Source organism: Parasteatoda tepidariorum, chromosome 3 (genome assembly GCF_982258835.1).
Source record: "Parasteatoda tepidariorum strain Cologne lab strain chromosome 3, Ptep-v5.0, whole genome shotgun sequence".
Taxonomy (NCBI): Eukaryota; Metazoa; Arthropoda; class Arachnida; order Araneae; family Theridiidae; genus Parasteatoda; species Parasteatoda tepidariorum.
The window spans coordinates 79,748,280-79,773,340 of record NC_141757.1 but is presented as its reverse complement, the minus strand read 5'-3'; positions in this window follow the sequence as shown (position 1 = coordinate 79,773,340).

Genomic DNA, 25,061 nt, shown 5'->3' with positions numbered 1-25,061 from the left:
AGTTAAAGCAAAAAAAATCAATAACATAACTCTTTTCCCGTTTTATTCCGAAGGGTTGATTTGGTAATGATACACAGAACTTCTTTAATATGAACACGCTTAAAAAGAATTTCTCTTTAAATCGATCCCAACTTTTATCGAACGTCTCTTTAATCGAATACATATTTCGATCATATTCTCTTTATAAGCATTTTTTGATGAATTGAGACTATCACTCTCTTTTAATTAAGGTTAAAAATCAATAGCAAAAATCCTTCCCTTGCATACCGAAGGGTGATTTGGTAAGTTTACATAGACATGCAAAGTATTCATTGCATTTCGTTGATACACCGAACCTCTTTAATATGACCACGTTTAAAATGAATTCCTCTTTAAATCGAATCCAGCATTTATCTAGAGTCTGATTATCGCATAGGCCCAATAGGCACGGGCCTAGGGCCAACACTTTCTGGGGGACCTCAAAAATTAGTAAAAAGTTCACTATATTACTATTTTTTTAAATACTGAAAGAAACAGTTTTTCTCAAAAAATTCATTTTTTTATTTCAAATTTTCTTTATATTGTGATAAACCAAACTCGTGTAAACATTGCACTAATCAAATTCGAAAGAACAGCTGAATTTGAATTGGTGCAATTTTTACCTCAACGGCTTAAGTGAATGCACTGAATATGATTTTTAATTTTTTAAAGGTGTTATATTTAAATAAATTATAATTTAAATGTGTTTTTAATTTTCTATAAGTAGCTATAATTTTGGCTCTTTTGTGTGTGTATTATTTAATAAAAATTATAATTAATAACCTTAATATCTTAGCTAGTATACATGCTGAACTTATTGTTAGATCTAATGAAAAGTCGACTAGCTTTGTGTTGGTTTAAGTACTAAATAAATAAATAATAAGAGCTTACAATAAAAAATAATTCTACTAATCAGTGACTTATAGCGAAAATCACTGATTTCAATTGTTTGTGGTCATGAAACTATTTTTATTTTGACACAACATTGTTTTGTTGTTTTATATTTTGCTTTAATATATAGATGCGTGAACTTTATCTTAGAAAAACAATCTTCAATTGTCTGCTTTCAAAATTTCTTAGAATGTTTCTTTTGAATCATGCAGTTCAATAGATTCTTTTTTATTGTTAGGACAGAAATTTAATTTCAAAATATTTTGCAAGGGGCCCGAAAAATTTGGTGGGCCTTGGGTCTGAATTTGTTTTGATCGGTCCCTGCATTTATCGAACGCAATATTTTGATCATTTTTACTTAGCAATTTCATTTCTGATGGAAAAGCAATTCAGACAAACACCCTCTTTTAGTTAAAGGAAAAATTCAACAACGTAACTCCTTCCCGTTTCATTCCGAAGGGTAAAGTTTACATAGAACCTCTTTAGTGAGACCATGCTTAAAAATAATTTCTCTTTAAAGCAAACACATTTATCCTTTTAAAATCAGACTCAATAAGCAATGAACGTATTACTTGTGTTATTCGTCAGACGAATGTTGATACTCAAAATAAATTTTGCCTGCATTTCGAAAATGTATATTTTAGCAAAATTTTTCCCTTTTGGTTTGAAATTTCCAAATACAGATGTTGCGCTGAATTATTTACCGTGTGTTTATTTTAAATGCCGACGAAAATTAGCTAAGACACCTTTCAAAATTATCTTGTACAATATTCAAACTAAAAAGCCAATTCCTTCAGTAAAATATTTATCGAGCCATAACTTGAGCATCGTATAATATATTGTCACAAATAATTGGTTTGACAGCATGCGGCACCCTGCCACGGTTCATGTTTAAAATTTCCACAGTCATTTTAGCGAGGTTCGAAAATAAATCTAATTACTTTGTCACTAAGTTTTTATTTCGATAAAAATGCAAAATCATTCTAAATAAATACTTAAAGTATAACTAACTATTCAACATTACTTAAATCATTACTTGAGCCATCGTGCCAAACTAAACTTAAATAAATACTTAACGTATAACTAATTTTCCAACACTACTTAAATCATTACTTAAGGCATTGTGAGAAAATAAACCTAAATAAATACCTAACTAACTAATAACTAATTTTCTAACACCACTTAAATTATTACTTAAGACAAGCTAACACAATGAATAATAACTATAGTGTTGCCAACAGATAAAGAAATATTCGACTTTATGGTGTCACATGAGAGAAGTATATAGAGATATAATATTTACAATACATAAAAAAAAATTTAGTTATAGATTTTGTCAAAAATGTTCATTTTTTCAGATATAACTAAGATATAAACTGAAAAATAACTAAGATATAAGATAAGAAATAACTAATAATTAAGATGTAAACTAAAAAAAAAAACAATATAAAGTTTAACCAAGATGTATAAATTTCGTAGCAATCAGCTTCAAAAAAGCACGGGAGATGCAAATTGATTTCTTATACCATGAAAGATTTCTATAGATGGGAAGGTGAAAAGAACAGCTTATTCTGGCTGATTTTCACAGAAAAACTCAACTCTCTGGTAAAGTAGAAGGACAAACAGCAGCGGGAAACCGACATTATTAAAGAGCTACTGGTATTTACGGTGTATTCAATAAGTTTGTATGGACACGTCTTTCTTTTGTTGTCAATATATTAGGAGATACAAAATGCCAGGAAAGAAGTGATGAATGTTACAAACACCCCCCTTCTGAGAAAACACAAGGATGGAAAAATGAAGTTATTCCCATGTCAGAGTTCCGACAACACGAAAAGTCGGTTACCCGAGGTGATACAGGTGAAGCACTAAACGACAACTAAACTGTCAGACTTCTTATTCTTCAAAAAGAATGACGCTAACAGATTTAAATCTGCAAGGAAGGTTTTCTTCACTTCTTTTAGTGTTTAAAAAGAGGAAAAAAAGATGCTGGAATTTTGAAGTGTTAAATAGTTGTAATGATTAGAAAGTTAAAGTTATGAATGGCAAATGGGTTGGTGGAATTAACCATGCATCAGGAACGTTAAAAGAGGAGGGTCGTTTTGTATTTTATTGCGTTTTTATTAATTCGATTTAGTGTTGGTGAGGTTGACATTTTACAATCGAAATTTCGTCCGCTTTTTGATTAACTATATTGTAAAAAATTCTGGTGTATAGTTGCAACCATTTTTGGTGTTGAGGTAAATTAAATATATTTTTAAATACAGATCTGTAGTTATTGTTCCGAAAATATTATAAAATTGATGAAAATAACAATTGTTTGAAAGAATTAATGCAAATATATAACTAAAAATGCGCTTTTTTTTTCTTCTTTTTCTAAGGAAACGCTATAAATTGATTCTAATGCGCATTAAAATATATGTTGTCATTAAAAAAAACAATAAATAAATAAATGAAACTATAACAGTGGAAAAGGAAATAAAAAATGTAATTACATGAACTGTAAAATTTTTTAGTTTACTTCAACACCGAAAATGGTGGCAACTAAACGCTAAATACTTTTTTACAGTGTAGAGCAGCAAAATGCAGCAACTGCAAGCAAAATTCATCGCCAATCGTCCACGTAACAAACAGACAACAAAATTTAATAGCAAAAAATTATAAAATAAATATCTATCTATATATATTTCTCTTACACTTCGACAAAAAAAAAGCCTCATTACAACTCCCCGAATGGCAACGCTGGAAAATCGAACAATGATTGCTGCTAAAAATGTCACATGCCAAATCTAGCCGAGGTGGCTCAACATATAGCGCTTTTAAAAACGGAAACTGAAATAACCAGAGAGAGGCAATCTCATACTATTAAGCTAGGCAGAAGTGAGTAGTCCTTGTTGATAGATCTCTATTGCAGTATTTTGTCGAAAGCGCTTTTTTTCACGAATCTATATATTACGAATTTATTTGACGATTTTTGATTTATATCACGAATTTATTTGTTTTATTATTCTTATTCATTGAAAAATGAGTCTCAGTCGTGCTGTTACGCTTTAAGATTTTATACTATAGCACATTTCTAATAGGTTTAACGAACTACATGTCATTTATTTGAATTCAAATTTATTTTAATGACTTAGTATTTACTAAAAAGATGTAATTTTTTTTAAAAAAAAATAGTTGTTACATGGATTTGAATGATTGTTTTGAATTCTTAGAATTCTGTGCATTTGCAATATACCTAAGTTAGTAGCGACCGAAGCGAGCTTGGTTTGCGAAGCAAACCATATAAGATTGCGTAGCAATTTTCGGGGGTTGGCGAGCAGGGGGCGCAGCTCACTAGCATTATAAATTATGCTTTTCACGTAGATTAAACGGGGAAAAAATATTTTCATTTATTTATATTTCGTTCGACGTTAAATGAGGAACATATACATTCATAAGAAGCTTCTATAATCATTGAAAGATCCACGTCCTTTATATTTCGAAAGTGATTTGCCTTACGTTTTAAGACAAGAATAAAATTATTGTCTCCAATTTATTTAAATTAAAAAACGTATTTTTTAAAGTGTTCTTTCTCCCCTTTAGTTTTGAGTTCGCTACTTTATGCTGTTTGCAAACTTCGATTCGCGATAAATTTCACTTGCATCGTTTAGGAAACAAGTGTAATTTCGGTATTAGCATCAGGCACAGAGATCCTGTTGAAATATGATTATCCAATGAGAGTAAAACTTTGATTGGCGATAAATTCTATTTGGAGATAAAATTACAAAATAAATTCTGCTAGTAGCTACCAGTAAACGAGTGGAATTCGCGTTGTATCTTCGCGCATCTATCTTGAAATTCCGCCGCTATTTTAAAAATCTAAATTTGAATAACATTTTCTCTGTTGTCCTCCATAATTTAACATTTAAAACCGTTTTGCTCATCCGCAAAGGTGCTTTTCTAAGTAAAGGAAAAGAATTGACCGCCACTCTGAGCTAGTTTCAAGGTTAAAGGACATGCTGTTTCCCAGTGTGTGTTGCCTTAGCATCCTTAGTTTGGCTCCTACTATTTCGGCAAAAGGGATAATTAATTTGTTGTTTATTATCGCAATTCGAAGTTACAATCATTTCATCTCTAATATTTTAGTGTTTATTTGATTTTTAATGATTTTGTGTTTATTATTGCTAAGATTCTGTAGTTTAAATTCACTTTGGTTATCAGTGAATTTATTACATCGTACATGCATTTTTGCAGATATGCAAAGTGACAAAAAAATATCCCCCCCCCTCAGAAAAACATAACTGATTTTTTTCTGAATTTTTTATGTATTCCTTGACCAATTCTGCATACAAAAACAATTATTATTCTTTACTTTTAAAATGTGTAAGGAAAACAGTTTATAAAAATATGGAGGAGGATTAAGAAATTCAAGTACACTTCCTCAATCCAAATTGAATGATTTCTAATTCTAAATTCCAATTTTACGTGGCGTGAAAACGTTTTATAGTTAAATTTGATTTACATGTGAGATGAAAGGTTATTCCAAGAAATATTTTAGCAATATATATATATATATATATATATATATATATATATATATATATATATATATATATATATATATATATATATATATATATATATATATATATATATATATATATATATATATATATATATATATATATATATATATATATATATATATATATATATATATATATATATATATATATATATATATATATATATATATATATATATATATATATATATATATATATATATATATATATATATATATATATATATATATATATATATATATATATATATATATATATATATATATATATATATATATATATATATATATATATATATACACACATATATTTATATATATATATGTATATATTTATTGAAATCTAAATGTGATCATAAAACTATCTTCAATATAACTAATAGTTAATAATTTTTTCTTTTGGTATCGTAGTATAACCATGCAATTGTCTTCAACTTATTTGTTAAAAACATTTTTATTGATATTCCAGTAGAATCATTAAACTATCTCTATCATTAAATTATCTAACCATAAAACTATTTTCAATATAATTTATACTTTAAAGTCATCTTTATTGGTATCCTTACTATAATAACTAAGCTATCTTCAATATATCACGTTTATCTTAAATTTTTTTTTATTGGTATCCCTAATATAATAATCTATCTACCATTCAAAGCATACTTCACAAAATTTTTTTTATTGATATCCCAAATATAATCATTGAAGTATCTTCAGTTTGAAAAAGGCATTTCGAACCTTTTTTGTTATTCATTCATGCTGTTGAAAAATAGATATTCCTCCCCTTTCTACCCTTTTATCTTTAAACGGCAGCAAGGGTAAAAAATAGAATACACTTTTTTCTTCCTTTTTTACATCTGAGTATTTTTTTACACAATAGAAGGGGTAAACTGGTGTTCTAAGAAGAACATTTGAACAAAGAGTCAGATGTCTAAAAAGCGGTTTTAAAAAATGCCCTTAACTATCTCGCGGTTTTTGAGGGCTGAAGTGAAAAAGTTATGCATTTGTCTCCTCTTTTATTGACACGGATGACTGGTTGACTTATACCTGGAATAACTAGACTAACAGGTGTTAAAAGCTCGCATAATTGACGTGTTTATCTCATCTTTTCTTTATTTGGCAAAACTTTTCTCACACATACTTTGTCTGAAGAAATGGAGACATGAATTCCCCTTTCCTTTTGTTTGGTTATCATTGTATGATTTGTAACTAAACGCTGTATGGTTTGACTTAGCGGTAGCGTTAGTTCTGAAAATGATAAATGCATAGTTATGTAGTAAGTGATAATACTATTTACATTAGTTTGATAACCATGAGCGTTGTTAACGCAGGGAATGGTGAGTGTATCTGTCCTTTTAATAATTAGAAATCTCCCGAATATTTTAGGCGAATAAAAGAAGTTTCAAGAAGCATTTTAAATTTAACTATGCTAAAAAGAATCTAAGAAATTACAAAAATTAATCATTTTGTGTAAACATTTAGAATATAGTAGATTTTTTTTTAAATCCTTCTTTTATGTGTAAAATTTTGTGAATTAGTGCAACCGTGTATTTTTATTTCGTCTTAAAATTTGAGTACCGATACAAAGGTACCGGAGAAAAAAATCCAGAAAATAATTTACCCGCAAAAGAGGGCCCGGTAAAAAAGGCCACTGGACAAAAATGTCCAGGCACAAAAGGTATCAGTGTAAGGAAAATTATTTGAAATGTGAAGATGAGATGGAAGCTCCTTTTTGCTTTTTTACTCAAGGTCGAGTTTCTGTTGTTGCACGGACTCAATGTGTAATTTTTTTTTCTAATTTTATGTTTTCTATTTCTGACATTTATTCATCAAAAATTTTTTAAAGTTGAATGAAAAAATATATTGTAAGAAAATTAATTTTTAACTTAATTAAATTTGAAAATTAAATTTTATTATTAAAATTTATATTAAAAAAATAACAAAATAGCATATTTTTGAATAAAAAAACATTTTAAATAGTCCCCCTCTTAATAGAAAAAAAAACGTATTACTCAAAAGTCTCTTGACTTTTCTGCAATTAGCCTACTAAATATCAACTCTTTCTAAAAATTTTTTTTAAAATAATTATTACCACTAAAATTATTAACTGGTTAAAAAAATTGATGCATCAATTGTACCAAACTATTATGATTCAAATCAATGAATAAATTCAATCAATGAAAAACGTTTCATAAATAACAAAATGTTTTTTTTTGTTTGTTTGTCTTTAAATATCTTTTTATGTTAATATTTCCCTTAAGATGATTCAAAGAAATTAGATTGCCACTATCTAGCGGGAATATAAAAAATATATTTTTCTGGACATCTAGTTCATCGATTGATTCTAATATCAAGCAAAAGAAGAACTTTGGAAAAAAAAAGAAGGTACAAGTTTTCGCATTCATCAATCGAAAGTGTTCCCAATCAATATTCTCTATCATATAAAATAATAGAAAGCTTCAATGGCCACTTTCTCCTGGGGGGCGTACGCAAAGAGGGGGGGGGGTCAAGACAAAGACCGGACAAGATATATTACTTTATTCAACAACCCATAAAAATAAAGAAGATAGTTGCCCTCTCTCTCACTCCATATGTCATTGACAGAAATTTCTCTCTCAACCCCACCACTTGATGAAAAAAAAAAAAAAAAAATTGGGGAAAAAAAATAAAGTGACGTAAGAAGGGGCCCTCTGAAGAAATGAAAGAAACAAAAAAATATGTTACAGGATGCTTCTCTTTCTAGGGAGAGAAATCAGTTGACCACTTTCATCCATTTCTTGTGGTGGAGGGGGGATGAATTTTGCGTGGGTGGTGGGGGGTGCTACAGAATCGCCACCTGCGCTATTCAACCCGCAGGAGAAACCAAGATGAATGTCCACATAGCTAACTTGACTGAATAAGAAATAAAATTGAGATGTAAAAAATGGGTATTTCTGAAGTCGTAAAATAGTGTGTAGTGTGTGCATATTTTATTTTTCTAGTTATAAATGTATAAAACACAAACAGGGTGTTTCATAAGTCACGCTCTTGATACACACTTTTAGAAGCCTCGGGAAAAATGAAGATGAAAAAAGTGTGTACATTAATACAAACGCGGGAAAGAACTGAAACGATTTAGAAGTATGATTAATCATAGTTGGGGATGACGTGATTAAAAATTATTGAAATCAGTTTGATTGCTCAGCGAAACTTGAAAGTAATTCTAATAATCAATTTCCACCTTATGTCAGCTTTCATCTGAGATTAAACGGATTTTCATGCTTTTAATCACATCTTCCAGCAGGAATTTTTCTTTAAATATTTTTTCCCCTTCTGCATTTATTAATTGACAATCTCTGAGCCGTGGTGGTTAAGGAGATAGAGCATTCGCCTTCCAATAAGGTGAACCGGGTTCGAATCCCAGCGATGGCTGATAGATGCAAATTCCGCGCACCACTCGCTATGACCCCAGTGTTGACGTAAAATATCCTCAGTGGTAGACGGATCAGGGGTTAGAGTCCCCTTGCCTTCAGTCTAACCGCAGGAGATTTTAGTGGTTTCTCTCTCCCTGTAACGTAAATGCGGGTTAGTTCCATCAAAAAGTCCTCCGCGAAGGCAAATTTTTTTCCAATACTTGATTCTGGAGTTCCCTTGTCTTCTGAACTGAATTTAAAACTACAAGGCTACGGAGTTTAAATTTGGTAGTCATAAACTCAAAAATTAGGTCAGCTACTCAACAATGATAGTAAAAGTGGTAATCCCTGAAGTACATTGTAAAATTTTTGCTGAATAGTTGTCACCATTTTTAGCGTTGAGGTAAACTAAATCCTTTTTTGGTACAGAACCGTAGTTATAGTTCAAAAATTTAAGGAAATTTTAATTATTTAAAGAAATTAGTGCAAATATATTACTAAAAATGTGCGTGTTTTTTAAATGAAATGCTTATGCTATGAAGTCATAAATTGATTCCAAAGGCGTATGAAAATATGTGTTGCCAGTAAACAAATGTACAGAAAATGAATAAATATATAAGTAAAACTGTAACGGAGATAAAGTAAATGAAAACATGTTAATACATGAGCTGAAAAATATTTAGTTTATCTCAACACCAAAAATATTAGCCAATATACACCAAAAATTTTTACCTTGTAGAGAAATCTTACAAAATCTTCAATCGTTCCTTAATATGCGACATCCCAATCTTAGCCGAAAGATATATGATAGATTGTACCAAAAACTATCAAACAAATACGTGAGGGTTGTGCGAAGACGTGATGTTCTCATGCGAGCATGGGTGGTATTCTAAAAAAATTTGTTATTTTTATTTGTCATTGAAGAGCATTATTTTTTGTCAATTCTGAGTGAATACATTGCAAAAATCTTAGTGTATCTTAACTTCAAAAATGGCGGCAACTAATTCACATCAAAAACGGTGTCATGAAACACAGAGGATAGTTCTTGAGGTAATAAACACCACAAATGTTCTACTATACTTCCTTTGTTAAGTATAGTCGCCACCATTTTTTATGTTTAGTGATATAAAAACTTTTTTCAATAAAGCATGCTATTTTAAATTAGCTGTTAAAAATTAGAAGGTTATATAACTATTTAATATAATTGACAGATATATTAATATAATTAACATAATTACAATAAAAATTGAAAGCATAATTATTTTTATTACATAACTAAAAATATACGTGCCTTCTATAAAAGTGGAATGTTTCTGTGAAATGTTTAGCAGCGTGCAAGGCAACAAACTTACTAACTCTCTCTCTAACAACAATTAGCAATCCATAGTTGTCAAAAGATGTCCTAAAGATCAATTTCGGCTATGTTTGGACAATTTCCAAACATAGCCAATATTGGCGCTTTCCTTGACTAAAATAAGCATTCTCCGTTATTTGTGTTCAGATTTAAATACACCCTTTAAAGGGTTTATGAGCCATTAATTCAGCGTTAGCTACTCAATTTTTGGAGTTTTTCGAAATCAATCGAGAGGTATTTCACCACAGTTTTTACTGTGTGCTTTCGCGTGCTTTATATACTCTTCTTTCTCAGAAATAACCATGATCCAAGATTGTAATGCTTCGAGTTAAAGCATTTAATAGGTTTTGGAACTATTTTTGTACTATAACGTATTAAGACTTACAGTTTTAACAGATTTGTTAATATTTTTACGTTTTAAAATAACATAGCGGTGTTTTTGAGTTTTTCAAGTATAGAGTTTATTTTTTATTTATTAATTTTTTTAAAAAGGGTTTCAAGGAAATGAAATAATACTGTCTGCGTCAAAAGTATTTAAACATGCGTCATTCATTTAATCTAGAAGTTTAGTTTCATTGTATTTTACAGTTTAGGTGATCTTTGGACCATAAACATTACATTTTCGATAAATCTAATTATGAGAATTAAAGTAGTCCAAGTCCGCACGAGAACAAAATTTTTCAGATGATGTAAAAAATGTCACAAATTTGTTTCAATCCTTAATCTTTAGTGATTATGAAATCGTCAACAAAAATCTCTGACACAAATAACAGGCTTTGTATTACTAGATTAAAAACTTTATTTGTTTAAAAAATTTACAAATTAGAAATAGCAGTCGACCTGTTTCAAGTGCTCGAAAATAGGCGCCTATTTTCAAGACTTGACAGAGGGGCTGGGGAGAAGAAACAAAAGTGGTTTAAAAAATAGAAGATGTAAAATTGCCAATGAAAAATGGGATAATAAAGGTGAGAAATAAAACTGGAAAATCCATAGTAAGCAGTAGAGAGAAAAAAAAAATTAAATAGAACAATAAAAATCACAATAGCCGAGAGGAGCGATACAGGGTAAAATGTTTTATTTTTATTTTTTCTCCCCCGGTTACTGCGGTTTTTCTAATTTTTGCTCCTCACCTTTACTTCTCCATTTTTCGTTTGAAACTCTACGTTACTTTAAATCACCTTTGTTTCTTCTCATTCATGTCTGGCAAGTCTTGAAAATGGGCCCTTTTTTTGAGCTCTTGCAATTATTTCCTATCTATATAATTTTTAAGTGAGTGAAGTTTTTATCAAGTAATGTATTACCGATGCAGTTCCTTCAGATTATTTATTTAAAAGTCTTTATACTTTATACACTAAAAGATAAACAAAAAATTTTTTTTCTTTGGCTTATTAATGCACCATTTTTAAATGAGATTATGTTGACAAAAAAATTAAACTTCGCAACAAAAAAAAAAAAAAAAAAATGTTGGAATACATGGATAGGAATGTTTTTCAGAGGCTTCATCGTCATATGAATTGATGATCTTATGCTAAAATATGCTATTTTCATACATTCTTTAAGTTTGCAACAGTTACTCATGAGTGTTAGGTCAAGTTTGGACTATTTTAAGCCAATGCTTCTAATGTTTTTCTGAAAATGGTTCAAAAGGACAATATGGAGAAAAGCCACAGTTTTGTGGAAATGAATTGTTGCTGTTATTGTAGTTCATTTACGTCGCACTAGAGCTGCACAATGGGCTATTGGCGACGATCTGGGAAACATCCCGGAGGATGATCCGAAGACATGCCATCACAATTTTGATCCTCTGCGGAGGGGATGGCACCCCCGCTTCGGTAGCCCGACGACCTGCGCGCGAAGTCGAGCACTTTACGGTAGAATAGTTTAACGAGGACCAATACCGCACACCCTCGGTCCCTACGCAGACTGATCCAAGTGATCACCCACCCGCAGACGGACCGCAGTCAGTGATGCTTGACTTCGGTGATCTGCTGGGAGCCGTGTCTTAGCGATCAGTCCACTGCGGGACTTGTGGAAATGAAAAGTGTTTGTAGTCAAATTTTTTAATGTTTTAAAACTTACTTCAAAGCTGCATTATCTGAGCTTATAAAAATTTGCAAAAATTGAGAATAAGGCATTGATTTTGACAATTTTCATTTAGGGGGAAAATTTGGCCACACACATTGGCGATTTTTAAAAACGTTTAATAACTTTTAAAACATTTAAGTTATTTGTGCGTTTTAAAGCCCAGATAATTCTCCACTCCAAGAAGGTATAAATAGTTTAAAATTATACCTTTGCTTCTGTTGGTTATAATTCTCACTTGTCTACATCATTTATTTAACCTAAATTTATTATTTGCTTAAACGTATCCGTGATTATTTTAGTTTTAAGCATCTGACAATTTCTTTTCCTGTTCAGCTTGTCTTTTGGTAAAACATGGCTTGTATTTGTTTTTATAAGTAAGAAATAAACACAAACTTTCTTTGGAAAGATAAAACAATGTGTCACTGAATAGGTTATGCGTCATTATGGCCAGTGCAAGCATCGATGTTTTATCTATCCATAAATTTAGCGGCCTGAATTATTCTCAGTGGAGATTCCAGATAAATTGTGCTCTGAAAGCAAAAGGTGTTTTTTCAGTAGATAATGGAAAGAAAATTAGGCCAGAAACCGACGGAACGAAAATAGGAAAGTGGGAAAAGGATGATGTAGTCGCGATGTTTACTATTCCATCAGACATTGAACTTTCGCAAGTTACGCTAATTGAAAGTTGTTCATCGTCAAAGGAGGAAATGCTTGAAAAGCTGGATTCCATTTTCAAACTAAAATCTGATTTCAATAAAATGCTGTTGCTTGTTTTATTTCACCAAATGAAAATGGTCCCGCAGTGGACTGATCGTTAGGGCACGGTTCCCAGCAGATCACCGAAGTCAAGCATCACTGGTTGCGGTCAGTGTGCGGGTGGGTGACGACTTGGATCAGTCTGCGTAGGGATCGAGGGTGTGCGGTATTGGTCCTAGTTAAACTGTTCTACCGTAAAGTGCTCGAACTCGCGTGCAGGAAGCGGGGGTGCCACCCCCTCTGCAGAGGATCAAAATTGTGATGGCATGTCTTCGGATCATCCTCAGGGATGTATCCCAGACCGTCGCCAATAGCCCATTGTGCAGCTCTAGTGCGACGTAAATGAACAACAACAAATGAAAATGTGATTTAATAAAGCTGTAACTCAGCTTGAAAGACTTGCACACCAGATCAGGGATTCTGACGAAAGCATTACTAATGCACCTATAATTACCAAAATTTTGGGAACACTACCATCAAAAAATAGGAATTTTAGACAAGCCTGGTTATCTGTTTATGATAGCAAACAGAATTTGATTGTAAGGTTGATTGATGAAGAAACCTCTCTGTCGCAATCTGAGCAAACAAACAAATTTTTTGTTCGTTTCTAATCATGAAAAATTTAAGCAAAGAAAATGTTCGAGTTATCAAAGAAATGAAAACAAGGTTAGCAATCAAACCAAAAGTGTGAACAAATATAAAATAATTTGCTACTCATGTCGAAAGAAAGGCCACTTAGGCCGAGAACGTCATTTCAAGCTTCGTGAAACACGTGATGATGTTCCAGAAAAAGAAGAAAAAAAAGTGCCTCAAATGGCAGTGCTTTTAAGCAAGGCTGTTTTTCGAAGACGTAATATAAAATGAAGCTTTCTTTCGAGTAATATGCTATTTTTATAACTGCTGTGAAATTGCAACTATTACTTATGACTGTGAGGTCAAGTTTAGCTTATCTAAAGTCAGCGCTGTCAACGCTTATTTTGAAAAAGGGGAAAAACTTCAATATGGAGAGAAAAGTCACAGTTTTTTGAAAAGGAAAAGCATTTGCGGTCTAATTTTTTGATGTTCACAAATTTACTCCAGTGCTGCATTACCTAGGCTCATAAAAAATTGCAAAAACTGTGAGTACGGCAGTGATTTTGATAATTTTCATCTAGGTGAAAAAATTCCACCAAATTGAGGATTTTTAAAAAAGTTTAATAACTTTTAAAATGTTTAATTTATTTGTCTGTTCTAAAGCCCAGATAATTCTTCACGACAAGATTATGTATACATTTTAAAATCTTCGCATTGCTTCAAGTGTAAGGTACTTAAACTATGTTTTTTTTTCTTATTTTCCTTGGCGACAGAGCTTCGAAAAACAGCATTAATAGTGAAGTTTGTGAAGGAGGAACTATTCTAAGAAATGAAGAACAATGGAGTCTGGACAGCGTTGCTCATATGATCTTTAGTAAGAATTATTTCGAAAGTTTCATTGAACTGAAAGGGACAACAATGTAAAATTGCCAATTAAACGAAGAAGGAATATTAAAATTCAAAAGCTTATTGCTTATTCATAGAAAGTGGCAAAAGGAGAGATACATAATGTATTTATTTAATGTTCCAAGCCTAAAGAAAAATCTTCTGTCTGAAGGCGTGATTGCAAGCAAAGGATTGAAGTTAAAGAAAACAAAATTTAAAGCTGATATTTACAAATGTGAATGTGAGTTAGTACGTACACGCAGCAGTACGCTCTGCAAACAACTTAAATAAGATGGTATTTAAAACAGCAATGCCCAATGAAGCTAATACACCCTCCATTAACAGACATTAAATGATGGCAAGAGAGAACAAGCCACATCAATTTTAAAACTTTGAAAGAACTAAGTGAAAAGGGAATTAATGACAGAATAAAATTTTTAGAATCTGATAAATTTCATTGATAAGGTCAATATAGCAAACAACATAGACTACTCTTTAGTCACAGAGAATATAAAGTTAGAAAACAAGGTGAGCCAATCCATAGTGACTTGTGTGGTCCAATGCCAACAACATCAGTAAGCGGTGCAAATTATTTTATAATTTTTAAGGATGTTTCAATGGACATGTTTCTGTTGCATTTTTAGAACATAAGTGTGATGCATGAGATAATATCAAAAACTTTGTTTCTCTGTGTGAAAACAAACAGTCCACAGAAGCAAAGCCGCTGAGAACAGGTAATGGAAGGGGATACAAAAATCATGATTTATAGATTTCATCCAAGAAAAAGACATTGAACTTAAAACCACAGCTTCTCACACTCTCGAGCAGAATGGAAGAGCTGAAAGAAACATGAGAACAATAATGGAAAGTGCCAGATCAATGTTACATAGTTAAAAAATACCATTGTTTTTCTGGGCTGAAGCAGTTAGCACAGCTGTGTATATCATAAATTGTGCGCTGACTAGTCAGACCACTGGATCTACACTTAACGTACTGTAAATTTGTAAACAAATGTCGCTAAAACACTTGAAAATTTTCGGCTCCGAGGCATATCTTCATGTACCAAACCAATTGCGCAAGAAACTTTCACCAAAAAGGATCAAATCAATTTTTGCTGGACATGAAAAAATTCAATAAATCATCGACTCTTTGATCCAATATCAAAAACTGTAAAAGTGTCAAGAAATGTTACATTTAATGAATGCTCGAACTTAGAGATTCTTCCACAAGAGACAATTTCAACTGATTACTTTAATTATCAAGATGATCTCACTAATTATGAAATTGAACTTGATCCAGTAATGAATGAAAATGACATATTGAATGAATCACAAAATTCAAATGAAAAGGAAATTTCATCCTATAGTTTGAGACCCAGAAAAAATGTAAGAATTCCTAAACGTTATGATGTAAACTTTGCTGAAATACCTAAGACATATGAAGAAGCAGTGAACTCCCGTCAGTCAAAGGAATGGAAAGATGCAATAAAGGAGGAACTGAAGTTTATGAAGAAAAATAACACTCGACGGTTTGTGAAATGTCCAGAAAAGAAATATGTAATTGGATCAAAATGGGTATTCAACATTAAGTATTTACCCGATGAAGATATTGAACGTTTCAAGGCTCGGCTGTGTACCAAAGCAAAAGGTTTTCTGAAGTAGAGGGAGTTAATTTCGACGAAACATTTTCTCCAACATTAAGATATGATATGTTGAGAGAGAGCTATTCTAGCAATTTTTGTTAATAATATTGCAATGTTTCATAAAGACAGCATTTTTACATGGTGACATTAAAGAAACATACGTGCAACATTTACCAGGTTTGGCTGTTGATACAGACTTAGTATGAGAAAGATTAAGTTAAGAAAATCTTTATATGGTTTGAAACAATCATCAAGATGTTAGGACAAGAAATTTTTAGAATTTTTGTTAAACTTTGATTTTAAGCAAAGCGCAGTTGATCCTTGTTTATTTCATGGTGTTTTTCATGATGGGAAAATAATTCTTATACTGTATGTTGATAATATTCTCTTACTATGCGAGGATGAAGAAATTCTAAATGACATAATAAAAGATGTGAGTAGGAACTTTGAAGCTGGTTTTTGTAGATCAGGTTGTTTTGTTGGAATTGAGATTGACCAAAGCAAGATGGTTAAATTTTTATTCCCTCTCAAGCCTATATTAAGAGCATTTTAAAGCAATTCAACCTCAAGGATTGTAATCCAGTTAATGTCCTAGCTGATCCCCAGGTTATTCTATCATCTGAGTCTGATATAATTTCAGAAGAAATTTCTGTATCGTATGGTTAAGATATTGGATCACTATTATTTCCTTGAACTCTATTACACTTTCTGATATTACAAATGCTGTGAATCTGGCGAGTAGGCTTCAAAATAGCTATAGTCATGTGCATTGGAATTCTGTGAAAAGAATTATGAAATATTTGAAAGCAAATCCACACCATGGTTTTCAGTGTAGGGTAGAGTCAGAAAATCCTCATCATGTAGTTTACTCTGATGCTGATTTTACTGGAGACATAGACACCAGAAAATCTACCATTGGATATATTACTATGTTATCAAGTAGTGCCATCACATGGTGTACTACTACACAATCTTCAGTATCAACATCTATCACAGAATCAGAATATGTAGCAGCTTCTACAGCTGTTGAAGAAGTTGTGTGATTTCGCCAATTGTTACGTGACATAGGTGAAACATCAATCTATGATACAGATGGTGTTTCTTTGAATATTGAATCAAAGTGAAATAAAGTTGATAAAAAATCATGTTAATCATAAACGTACCTATCGGCATCAGGTTCTACTGATGCCGTGAGAAGTATCAGGATAAAACTGTAAAGATTGCATAGATGAACGGTAATTAAGAGCTAGCTGATATGTTCACTAAAGCTTTACGAAGAGACGTATTTGAAAAATTATCTTGCTAGATTATAATTTTTTAAATGTTTTACTTTCTTGATACAAGTAGGAATTGGAGGGAGTGCTATTTTAGTTTTAAGCATCTGGCAATTATTTTTCATGATCAGTTCGTTTTTTGGTTCTACATGGCTTTGTGCTTGTTTTTGTAAGTAAGAATTAAGTCTAATCTTTCTTCGGAAAGATAATGTAATGCGTCATTGTATAGGTTCGAGTGAAAGACACTTAAACTGTGACTTTTTTTAATATCTTCCTTGGCGAAAAAGCAAAGAGAGAGTGAGAGAGATCTACAACTGAGAGAAAGATGTATTTGATGGAGGACCCCCCGTCCATAATATTTCACTTTCAATCACTCAGAGTGAAGTCATGGAAGGTGAGCATTATTTATATCATCCAAAACCTCCCAAAGGGTAGACAACCAAATTCCATTCCCAAGCTGATGCTTTTTGAATTCAGCGAAACGGATGGCCGGCATCTTCCTATCTCTCTTTTTATACCAATATATATATCCATCACACCCCTACCCCCCTATACAACTCTCCGCTCTTCAGAATAAAAATAGCTAAACTCCGGATTTGATGGGAACTTGAAAAATAACTGCTTCATAGGACCATATTTTACGGGATCTCGCTTTCTCCCGTTTTTTGAATGACGTACGGCGAGAACGAGTACACCGCTTTCCCTATGGGATTCAGCGGGCAATATCTCAAAGGCGCCCCACTTGCGGTTTGAGTTCTGGGGCAAATATATATCATCTCGGGGCAAGACGAATAAAATATATTCGTATATGAAAACAAGGAAAATAGAGTTGCAAAACAAGGTTTTATTATATTTTTCCATTGTTTACGAAACATAAAATGGCCTGTCTATTACCTAAGAATTTCCTGTCACGTTTAAAATTTTACAGCACATTATATTAATATTATTTAAATTAAGATTTATTGTTAAGGTTGGTAGGTACTTAATTTATGTCCCACTAGGGCTGCACTATGTGCTATTGGTGACGGTCTGGCAAGCCTTTCGAAAGATGATCCGAAGACATGCCCTCACAATTTTTGTCCTTTGCAGAGGTGTCTCATTTGTGAGGCCACTTTCTCAATTTAGACATAGATTTAAAAGGCAAGGAAATTTTCTACAGATATCTGAATCTATGGTACTGCTCAGCGACCAATCACAAGACTTTCGATTTCGCAGATTTTTACGAACACGTATATCGCATGTACTCGGTGGGTCTTGACGGAGTCGAGGATCGAACTCCGGCCTTTCCCGACCGAAGTCCGATTCTCAAACCACTTGACTACCAATGCCATTACTCCCAAATTTTAGCATTAGCTACCATGCAGCTTACCTTTGTGTCTTCTGACCTCAGTATATGAAGGTTTAACCCTTAATCTATTACCTAAGAGTTTTCCGGCATGCTTTAAATTTTATAATACATTATATTATTCTTAAAATCAAGATTTAATGTTTAATATTGTTTACGATGTAAATTATCTTCGTGGCGTCTGAGCTGAATCGATGAAAGTTTCAACCCTTCATGGGGTCATTCTTTACAAGTAATGTCATGTTAAAAATTTCTTTTGGGAATGAGATTGATTTATAAGAAAAAATTCCTTTAGATTATCACCTGAAATTAATTTGATTTTTAAGTTCTTTCTTTATTTATTTAATTTTGGCGGGAAGGGTTTTAAAATTCAAAATTTTACCTACTGTAAGGAATTATCCATACCTTTGAACTTTTGTGCTTATTAATAACCAAATTTATAAATTGAGGTTTTTAAATACAAAAAAAAAGAAAAAAAAAAGAAAACTATAAGAAATGCTCAAATGAAAGAACGCATTGCGTACAAAAGAAAATAGTTCCACTGTTTCAGCCTCTCTGTTTGTCTCCAAGCTAATCTTCATTGTTATCCTCATTTATGTAAAGAAAGTATCCATTTAAAATTAACAACAGATAGCCCCACAAATCATAAGTGGGAAAAGGACTTCATATCAGCACTTAAAATTTAATAAATTTTATGAAAATTTCAATGAATACTATGAATTAGAAGTTAAAAAATTTATGAATTATTGAAAATTTTGAGGGAAGTATACTTGCCACGGCCTTATTAAAGGGATAAGTGATGTTTCAGTGAATTAGAATAAACTAGCTTTCAAGTTTACACATTGACAATTGTAAATATAGGTTATGCTCTTTTTTCCTGTCTACAATCTTCCAATTAGCAAAATTTATAAATCCCAAACATTCATTTGAACTGTTCATTTCATAGCCTTCGCATTCTTGCTGTTTTAACACATCAGCTGTCGCAATTTTGAAATAAAAATAAAAAATGCAATTGAGACATGATAAATGTATTTCATACTACCTAACGTGTTAATATGCTGTTGAAAGAAACACTATATAAGGTTTCTCGTTGACAGATAGTGAGCAAATACACTTGGCCACTTTAAATCTTCTTGATCTCGAAAAACATTTAAAGGCAGCCGCTTTGGTTCAGGGGATGAAGCATTCGCCTTCCAATGAGGTGAACCTGCTTCGAATACCAGCGATGGCTGGTTGACACGAATTTCACACCTTGCTCGCACCGACTACAGTACTGACGTAAAATATCAACAGTGGTAGTTGGATCATGGGTTAAGGTCCCCTTGTCATCAGGCTAACCAAAGGAGGTTTTTGTGGTTTTCCTCTCCATGTAACGCAAATGCGGTTTAGTTCCATCAAAAAGTCCTCCGTGATGGCTAGTTTGTCCCAATGCTTGAGCCAGAATTTCCCTTGCCTTCCGGATTAAGTTCAAAATTACAAGGCTACGAAGTTGAACGTAGGTAGTCGTAAAGGCAGAAAATTGGGTCGGGTTTTCAGCGACCGTTATAAAACATTTAAAGGCTGTTATTCAGAGTGAGTGACATCTATGGAGATCTGTGAAATTTAAAGACTTTTGATAAAATAAATGAATGTTGAATATCGGGGTAGATTAGAAGCCACTATTTTTTTTTTCATTTTTAATCTCGTTCTCTTCAAAATTAATTCAACAAATTTCAATATACGTTTTTTTCTTTTCTTGAACATTAACTAGCAACTTTTAATGCGTATTTTTTTTCACTTCATTCCAAGAATTTTGAAAATTGCATAAGTTAGGATAATTGTTACGTAGCACCCTGCATATATGTTATAATATAAAACATATTACGTATAAGTTATTTATAAAACAATCACCTGTAATGTAATAGAATTATTAAGCATAAATAATGTTTTATTATTTACTGATACAAAAATATTTATTACACATGCTATCTAATTTCAACGTAAAAAAAAATCTGATTGATGTTCAAAGGCCAATTCATTCCTTATATTGTTCATAATTAGGCTTTAAAGCTGACTTTGCACAAAAAAGCACAATAAAAAAATATCACTGGTGACCTCGGAAAATGGCTGCGACCACATGGGGGCGGCCCCCGTGATTATCAGGCGTAAGTTAATTAAGCGCGTGCAATTTTAACGAGGCCACATAATCAGGATTTGGAAGAGCGCAAGAAACAATATGCTCATCGATTGACTTTTGATGTCTTTTCGCAGAAGCTTCCCTTTTAATGAGCTAATTGCACCCCCCCTCTCCACTTCCCATTCTTCTTCCCTTTCTGTCGTCTTCTCTTTTCCCACCCACCCACTCAACCCACTTTTTTTTCTTTTACACGAACATCTCTTTCTCTTCTTTGCGCCCTTGGACTTTCAATCCAATTTTCGCCCCGTTTAATGAGCGCGGGCGACCACGGCGACAGAGATAGAGGCTGGGGCGGCCCTCATCTTATACCACGGAATCGAAATTAAGCTCGATAATCGTAAATCGTAATCGTTTTCGGGTTTTATTTCGTGTCAGGATTTTGCACTAACTAAGTTCACAGTCATTTGAGCGAGTTAGATGTTTTTTTTTCTTCTTTTCCTTCGCAATCACCTTCATCAGAGCATGTTTCCGTTAAAAGCTGATGATTTTAATGTTTAAGTCGATTTTTTTTCCTTGTTTTTATATAATTTATTTCCTCTGCTCGCATTCATTTCGTTTTTTAAAAAATGAAGTTTACTTCAATTTAGATATAAAACACAAAAATAAGAGTGACGCTTATCTGTTTTAAAACTACGTGAAAATTATTATTATTTCAATGCCATCTTTTTTCATTTATTATTAATTTTTTCAACTGATAAGGTGCAGTTTCAATGCAACTGATAAGGTGCATTGAAATATATCCGCAGAAAATTACAGTCCAGCTAAACCGGCTTTCGCTTTCTCACAAATTTACTACATTCACATGCACGTCAAGGGGAAAAAAAATCGATTATTCAATAACTTGAAGAACAAGGTTTTTCTATCACGAAATAATAGGTTGGGGTAAATACTAAATATTGTTTGAAGAGCGTGAAAAAAGGTCATATTATTCATGAAAGTCAAGTATATTTATGTTTGATGGTAACTATCAGGTAAAAGTCTTTGATGGAAGCGACTTTCTTTTCTCTTCCTTTATGTCCAGTTTTAGGTGATGACAAGAAAATTTATCAGTGTAAAAGGAGGTGACTTACAAGAGAGTCAAACTTCTGCTCACCTATTATTCAAAGTTAAAAAGCTTTGCGAACATAAATCAACAGCCTTTTTTTTTAGACCTCGGGGGGAAATAAGTAAGTCAGCTTTGAATAGAGTGCTACACTAGGCAGCATTTTTAGCTATTAAATTGGATTTTCTGATTATTACGTGTAATTAGAAAGCTTTAATTTTATGTAATATATACTCTCTTATTGAAAATAAATTCCTGGACACATTATTTATATATTTAAAAAAAATCTTGATTTTTTAAAAAAAAAAAACCCGCCAATTTGTCAATATTTATCAACTCGATGAAAATTAGAATATTAACGAATAATTTACAATTTTTGCTTGCATATATTATACAATGCAAATATAAATATACAATAACTATAAAATAAAATAATATAAATAGTATGTATATAGAAAAAAATATACAGTATGCAATAAACGTAATATAAATATATAATTTTTTCATGAGTTCAAAAAAATACAGAGTGGGAGTTTAACATTTAAAAATTAGATCAGAAGGACTCTTCATTTTGTCAAAACTGTAGCATTTCTTCATATTAATCTAAATATTGTCATAATTAGCGAATATTAAAGGCGCTCACTAAAGATGATCAAAACGTAACCATCAGTCACGAGTAACTGTTGGCACGAGTATCTGTTATAAACTCACAATATAAAATAGCGTATGAGCTATTTTATTTTATTTCATTTGCATATATTTTTGCTTTTTATTAGTGACCACTCTTTACATTTTAAGGCACAACCGCAAAATGTGTTTTTATAAAACAAATTTTTTTTAGCTGTAAAAATAAATACGAGATCTATTATATATATACATATATATATATATATATATATATATATATATATATATATATATATATATATATATATATATATATATATATATATATATATATATATATATATATATATATATATATATATATATATATATATATATATATATATATATATATATATATATATATATATGATTCTAGGAAAAAAAGGTACCGGAAAAAAAGGTACGGAAAAAAAGGTCCCGGAAAAGAAGGTACCTGGAAAAAAAGGTACCGGAAAAAAAGGTACGGAAAAAAAGGTCCCCGGAAAAAAAGGTCCCGGTAAAAAAGGTACCTGTGTAGGGAAAATTCTGTAGGGGAAAATATTTTAAATGAGAAGATTGGATTGAAGCGCTTTTTGCTGTTCCGTGCATGTTTTTTTGCGTGTCGCGCGTGTTCAAAGAGCTTTTTATCCAACTTTTGTTTCTTATTTATGCATTTATTCTTAAAAAGTTAATTAAATATGAAAATGTTCAATAAAATTGTTTATTTATTTTCTAAGATCATGATTCTACCGGGAATCTTGACTCTTATCTATTGAAAAAGTGTTATCAGGCTACATGAAACTTTTAGGGGAGGGGGAGTAAAATTAATGTGTTTCGCTTATAACGCTTCTAATAGAAATTTTTTGACAGGTATTTTTTGACAGGTGTCATTTTCTTTCATTTTTCGCTTTTTTTTATTTTGTAATAAGTTACAATTGATAACATAGCACAGAACCGTTTCAGTTAACCAATGGCATGTTTGGGAATCGGTTTATGCATTGACGGTCTTACTTGACCCACTGTTTGCCACCTCTTGTTTACAATATTGGGGGAAAAAATGAAGTTTAGAAAAAGTTTTTGATTTAAATTTTTTTTAAAGTTTTTGATTTATTAAAACATAATATCCCCTAACTATTGAATTTATAATTTAAACCCTAAAATATGACAAAATTATAATTTATCTAAAAAGATATTGCAATAAACAAGGCAGAGCATTCTATATCCACTATCTGGTTAATGTTTAAATATCATTTGCTATCGAATTCGAGAGCATATTTTTCTTTTTTATATTTTGGGTTTTAAAAACTTCAATTTTCGGTGCCATTTCTCTTAAAGATTTTTTCTCTGTTAGTGACTTTTTATTTTCATTATTTTAGTGAATAAATCTAAAAATTATTTTCGATTATTTTTTAAAATTTGTTAAAAATTATAAATATTTGTAATGTCTTAATTGCTTTTAAAAGGCTACTAATGTTCAATTACGTAGTCTTATAAAAGTGAACTCAACCCAGAAGACAAAGAGAACTCCTAGATCAAGCATTGGGAGAAATCTGCCTTCGTGGGGACTTTTCAATGGAACTTAAATGCATGTGCGTTACATATAGTGTAAACCACGAAAACCATCCACGGTTAGACTGACGGCAAGTGAACTCTAACCCATAATCTGTCTTCCACAGAGGATATTTTACATTAGTACTGTGATCAGTGCGAACTGAGTGCATCTTCATATTGACCCGCCGGCTCTGGCATTCGAACCCGGTGCGGCTCTTGAGCATTTGATTGGTGGTAATGGTGGTGTCATTCGCTTATTTCTCTCTTTAAATAGATAATAATTCTTATTTATTTAATTGGCAATAAGAACAACTTAAAAAATTATCTAAACAGTAACAACTATCATTTTAATTACTTTACATCTTTAGTAATTAATTTACTAATTGAAGCGTAAAAGGTTATTTAACGTTGCATTACAACGTAGTATTATAATTAATGAATTTTTTTTCACATTTATTTACATTCACAATTAACATTTATTCAATGTACTATATTTAAGAGCAAATTAGAATCAAAATGATGGAAACTTATCAGAAGCAAACCTTATTGAATATTTTTAGCAGGATTTCATTGATTTAATCATGATTTAAGTCAGCTGGTTTTTTTAAAAATATCATTGTTTCGTATTGAATCGAATGTTATTTTAATACTTAAATATATATTAGTCATTTAATGTATATATGTATTATAATATCTGGTCTTTTACATATTTTAATTTGTAATTATGAAATTTCCAGAAAAAAAGAAACCATTCATTAAAGTAGGATTGCTTTTTTAATAAGTAAATAAAAAAAATTAGTATGCTTGATTTTTTTTTTTTTTTTTCATGTATTTTTCTTTATTTTTTTTATGATTCATTTAT